The following is a 6,596-nucleotide window of genomic DNA, read 5'->3' as shown; positions in this document are numbered from 1 at the left end:
TGTTGATTACAGGTACGTTGCTCTCCTCTAATATCTTTTCTGATTTTGGTTAATATTAGGTTGTGTTTTATGTGGGATTTTGATTATTTTGTTGAAACATATTAAAAGTGGTAAATTTACTAATCAAGATGAGAATTTTGTTGTCTTTTATATGCTGCGATGATGATGATCTAAAGTATTTCTTTCTATATGGTTATGTCTGTGTTATTTTCTCATTAATGAGAATTTTGTTGTCTTTTACATGCTGCAATGATTATTTTCCGATTAATGAGTTTAAATGTGCTTGGGGTTTTGATGGGGGGTTTTTGGCAAATTGAGTGGTGGTGTTTCAGTGATGTCTTTGGGTTTGTGTAAAATGTGTCTTTTCCTATAGTGGACATGATTTTTTATAGTTGTTGTAAATGGTGTCAAACTAATTACGTTTGAGTCTAAATAGTTGTTGTAAATGGTGTAAAATGTGTCTCATGCCTTTAGCAGCAACTGTTAGCTCTGAAGCAGAACCCATCTCGTAAATATGCCTTATTGTGTTGGACAAAGATTGGTTCTATTGGGTACATAGGTTAAGAAAAAAATGATGAAAACTTTGAGACTCTAGTTGTTTGAAGCAATCTTCAGTAAATCCAAGATGTTCTGCCCATAATGACATCCTATATCCATAAATCTATGAAATACACATTCACATGAAATAGAAAGTCAATTATTGTAAGTCCAGTTAAAAACCAGTACGAGTGATGAAATAGTAGCATTTAGTACAGCAACAAACAAATTAAGTTCTTTCATATCCCTTAAAAGTTTTACTACTCATTGTTTTTGGTATATCTAGGTTTTTATAAATTTCGTTATTTTTTTGTGGCAGTACCACATTTCTTGGAATTGACACTACTTTTGTTTTGCATATCAGTCCAATCTAGAAAATTTTAAGTAACTTTACTTAAAAAAAAAAAAAAAAAAAATTCATTGGTACCCTCAGCTTTGGAGAAAATTCTTGGCTAGGAATTACCTTATTGAAAGATGTATTATTTCGTGGATTGGTCTTATATGTGCAAATGTATGGCTGGAGAAGCTGATATAGCAAGCATAGAAGTTCTTTTGCTTGCAATACAGCTCCTCTTTGTTTAAAATTGACCATATGGAGGGAGAGGAATAATTGAACATTCAGTGGTGTGGAGCTCTTTGTTATTGGGTTGAAGTCGTTGAATTTGAGATTGTTGTTCGAGTGGTCCTACACCCTTTGGTGAAAATGACACGCATTATGCTGCAAATTCTATTGATTTTCTCTCTTTGCGATTATAATCTTTTGATTATGTAATTTTTTTTAGGAGAATCCTCTGTAATTTTTTACCCTCTGGTTAAACAAGAAATGATATTCATTGGACATCAAACTGCTCAAGTAACTTCAAGAAAAAGATGAATGCATTTACTCTAGGAAACAGTATTCACTCCATCAAGAAAAAGATGAATGCATTTACTCTAGGAAACAGTATTCACTCCATCAGTGTGGTTTAATAAGTTTGGTAGATTCTCAAAAAAAAAAAAAAAAAAAAAAAGTTTGGTACATTTTGATTGAAATCACAATGTCACAACTGAAACTTTTTCGAGGTGTGCCAGCGTAGGTTCTCTAAAAGAGAAATTTTTTAAGAAATGTCTATGGTTAAATAAACCATTGATTATGTACCTAATTGGAAAATCATATCACACTGTTTAAAGATTGAAGCTTGATTAAATTTTTTGGATGTAGGCCTTCTTGCTTCCCCTAGATCTTATGTCCATGTGATCATGTAACTTGCATAGTAACTGAACTACTAAATTATTTTTTTGATATTTTTACATTTTAAACAGCAAAAAATTATCTTTTACTTTCAAGAAAACTAAAATTTTAAGCTGTTCCCGGTTAATTCCAAAATATTTCCAGTTCCATGCAATAGAAAATGAAGAGCCAAAAGGTTTCCAAATTTTTTTTTGAAGAGCCAAAATTATATCAGCTTAGGATACAACAATAAAATAAACGATTCTGTTGAGTGTTCAATTACGCTTAAAGATGGTCCTAAAGTTTGAGATCCCATGCTGACATGAAATTGTTGTATTTCAATGTTTCTGTTACCATGAATACTTTTCTGGTATTGCAATTTTTGTAGAAAGTTAATAAAGGGTTTGAAAGTTATTCATAACATCTAGGAACTACGTAAACTACTACATGTAAAAGAAGCAGTTCTTTTTATCAACACGAATAGCAAATCAGAAGCTGCTGAATGAGCTTGTCTCCGATATCTTTCTATTTCAACCAAACAACATTCCAGTGGAAAACATAATCAGTTTATATCTATATCTAAACTTTCGGACAAAAAGATATACCCTTCCCCTGAAAAACCTTGGAAATGAATCTTCCTATCCTTTTTATGGCGAAGAGGAAAGATTTTATTTGCTTTTCCCAGAATTTGTTTAAAGTGAAATGCTCTTTCTTTTTTATTTTCCTTTTTTTTTAATTTTTTTTTTCTTTTGAGAAAGGGAGGGGGGGTGGCGACCCCATTTTTGTATTTTGAGAGAGAGAGAGAGCTTCTCTTTTGCTGTCTTTTATTAGGCAAAGCAAAAGGAGGGGTGTGAAAGAGCTCAAGGAAGAGGAGAGAATTTAAAGGGGAGGATTTGGGCGGCATAGTCAAACGTGTATAGTGTGTAGTGTTTGGGTGTGTGTGAGCGTGGGGGTGTGTGTTGGATCTTCTTTTTGGCTCACCTTTTTGTGTTCCAACGTTGATAAAATAAAAGTCACAAGAAAGTGAAAGATTTTACATATGGAGCTATGTTATTGCTATTTCAAGCTATTGTAGGACCAAAGGACTGTCTTCTTTGTCATGAAGATGACTGTATATATTGTATGAATGCACTCTTGTCAGAGTTTCTACAGTAGGTTCCATTTTTTGATCATAGAGTGAACATCGGGCTGGCCCCTAGTAAGTTTCTTTACTGTTAGAATGGGGTTCTTGGGAAGGGTATGTTTTGTGGCTTAGGTTTCTCTCTTGGACCTACACTTCAATAATTTCAAGTGAACACTCAAAGCTTATTATGTTATAATTAAGCATATTAAAATAAGAAGAAAAGACTTACTATTTGAAGGCAGTTTCTTAGTTGATGAAGTAGATTAATCATGATTGCAACCCTTTAATAATGTCAAATTCTTTGGTAAGTTGGCAAAATAAGAAGTCAAACTTCCTAACAACAATACCATAATGGATGAGCATTTTATCAACCTAGATTAGTTTGGAAATGCTAAGGAAACAAAATTAGTTTCTCACCATTACCACTTCCTTTTTCCTTGTCTTTCTTCCTAATATCTAAAAACATGACTTGGCTCTATTTTTAGATTTGGTGAAAGCTTGACACAGTTGTTAAGGACATATTTTGTGTAATTGGCTAATCTTTTGACAAAATGCATTTTACTTGTAATTGGATAATTCTAGGATGTGTTCAAATACTTCAAGAAACAAGGTTTCAAGATCAAGTGTTAAAGTCATCAAGTCTGTCCAAAAAACAAGTGAAGAAATGCTGAGTTTTTAAAGCTCGATAGCTGCTCGACACCTCTCAACAATTAGGCTATCTATTGAGCCTCTTAAGGTGTTTCTTATCGCAATCTCGACACCTTCTTGATAGCTGGTCGATCGATCGAGAAAGTTTCTGTCCCCTCGATAGCTTCTCGACACCTGGTGGATCGATCGAGCCTCATCTCTTGTATCTGATGTTTTAATCCTCGACATCTGGCTCGACACCTTATCTGTTGAGCTTTACGAATTTTAGATTTTCAGCCCATGCTGACATATAAGTGTGGGGTTTCTTTTCTCACAACCCTAGATCTATATAAGGCTTATTTTAGAGGCCGTCACATAAGAGAATACAAGGAGAACATATGCAAAAGGTGACCGATGCCTTATTCTCTCTGAAAGAAGCTACGGCATCTTTGTGCCGTAGGGTTTTGTAACCAAGTGCTTCTTGATCTTCATTGTTGATGAAGTGAAGAACTTTGCAACCAACATCTTCTTCTATTTGGTGATTTAAGTCGCGTACTAGGATCCGCGCAATTGGTTAGTCACGTACTGGGATTTGTGCATCAATGGGTGGCGTTCATATATTGAAGAGTTCAGAGGTTTTGAAGCGGTAGAAGGTTTCTGCTGTAAGTTCATCTACGGGGATTGTAGAGTCTAGGGACAAAGGTTTTGTACTAGGTCTAAAACTTTTCTTTACTATAGTGGATTGCTTTTCGGGAAGGTATCCCCCCAGGTTTTTTACTGTGAAACTGGTTGGTTTCATTGGTTTTTCTGGGTTATCATATCTTGTTTTATTTATTTTTCCGTTGCATGATTTTGACATGATATTGATTTTTTTTTTTAACAAGTTTTATTGATAATAAATCTAATTAACAACTTGGATTTAAAACTTGTAAATTCTATCAACCGAGGTCTAAATTTCCCAATAACAGCATTAAACCCTTTTATTTATTTATTTATTTATTTTTATAGATGATACAGCATCAAACTTGCACATGGTGTTTACTTCCATATGATAACTACCTTAATTCACTCAATGATAAAATATATATATATATATATATATAATATTAAAAAAAAAACATAGACTACAATAAATTTTTACCTTTGGCAAGAGCTTATGTATTAGTCCCATGGCCACCTCAGAAATTTGGCACAAATCTTCATTTATTACCCACGGAGTTATGGTTATCTTCATATCAGACAAACTTAGGAAATAACAATACACCATTTTTATAAGATTAAGTAGTTCCTAGAGTCAATACCACATGGTGTTCAAAACAAGGTTACAAAATTACAATAGAAGAAACTCTTAAACTGCTAAAATTATAAAACAAATAAAAATAGTTCAGCTCCTAGAGATGAAAATGCAAGTTTTCCTGATGTGCTAGCAGAACTGCCAATATGCTGAAGGGTAGCTCATCTCTTGCTTAAGGGAGTAATTTCATGAACTAGTGTTAATGCTATACGTCTCTTAAAATTGAATTTAACATTGGGAACTAAGAATAGGCTTCAACATGGTATTAAAATGGACAAAACTTAGGTACAGTTCCTTAAGTGACGCACCTTACATTCCCTAATTAAAGTCAACTATGTGATTGCATTGGTCATAAGCCGTAGAGTTGAATTTAAATGTCCTTGGGGGAAGATCACATATTGTGTGTTGCATGGTTAAATTTAATTGTAAACCTAATATATAGCTCCTAATAATTGAAATTGATATTTTCCCTGTTAAAATCACTCTCAAAGACATCATAAACCAAAAAGTACTATCATATTTAACTATTGCTCAGATGTTGAACATCTAGGTATCAATCAAGTTTCTAGCACATTAATTACTCATTTAGCTCATAGAATCCCATAACTTTTCATGAATTTATCTCTATATGTTTTGACTGTGACTTGGTCAATGCTATCATGATGGATTTTTTGTTTGTTTTTTTACTTCAATTACAAATAATAGAAAAAAAAAGTGTTTTTATTAAAATTATGGCAAGTTCTTATTTATTTAAGCTTTAATTTGATTGCTTTTAGGTTGCATGTTAAGTGGGGGTAAGAAGTGATGTTGACAATCTTGTTGGGATTATAATATGTCTTACTGTATCCATGCTTTTATTTTATATTAATTGTGGTTTACTTGTCATAGAGTGAATCCTTAATAATTGCTAACAATCTATTTGCTGCCATGTCAGATATGCAGGCACTAAATAGAGTGGAGCCTGGACTCACCGATGGTACCCAGTTGACCCGACAGTCAGATCATCGATCAACTCCGCTTTGGATGCGCGCTGTTGCTGAGGTATGTAGTTGTATTATTAATACATCTCCATTTTATAATTACCTCGTGTGCACTACCTAACACAATGCTTGTCCGTTTGCAGGAGGTGCCTGGCATCGTAAAGGTTCGACGCCATAAATGTGTACTGTCACAGGGTGGGCTAGACCCATGTATCATGCAATACATAGATGCGGCAGGTTTGACCGGATTATTCAAGGTTCTTGATATGGAGGTCGACCATGTCTTGATCACGGCCTTGGTCGAGCGGTGGCGTCTGGAGACTCACACGTTCCACTTACCCCATGGAAAAATGGGTATCACCTTGCAAGATATAGAGGTGATGCTGGGAATTCCGGTGGATGGGATGCCTATCACTGGGAAGATAGACCTGAAATGGAATGTGGTGTGCTGAGATTTGTTGGGTCATGAACCTCTGCCTGTGATACTGAACTTAAACAGGTCTATCCTTGCTGGGGCGAGGATAAGATACAAGTGGCTTAATGCACGGTTTGCTACTCCCCCAACTGCGGACACTGGTGATGAAGTCGTGTAGCAACATGCCCACTACCACCTACTTGTTTAGATGGGGGCCCTATTATTCATGGACAAGTCGGCGGACCAGGTCTCACTGTTGCCTCTGCAGTTCCTCAACCCAATCAACAATGCGAGACAGTATAGTTGGGGTAGTGTAGCATTGGCCTGACTCTACAGGCATCTTTGTAGTGCATCAAAGAAGGATGCGATGCAAATTGGAGGTGCACTATTCTTGGTGCAGTTGGTGGGCC

The sequence above is a fragment of the Quercus lobata genome, chromosome 12 (assembly GCF_001633185.2).
Source record: "Quercus lobata isolate SW786 chromosome 12, ValleyOak3.0 Primary Assembly, whole genome shotgun sequence".
Taxonomy (NCBI): Eukaryota; Viridiplantae; Streptophyta; class Magnoliopsida; order Fagales; family Fagaceae; genus Quercus; species Quercus lobata.
Note: the sequence above shows the minus strand (reverse complement) of the source record.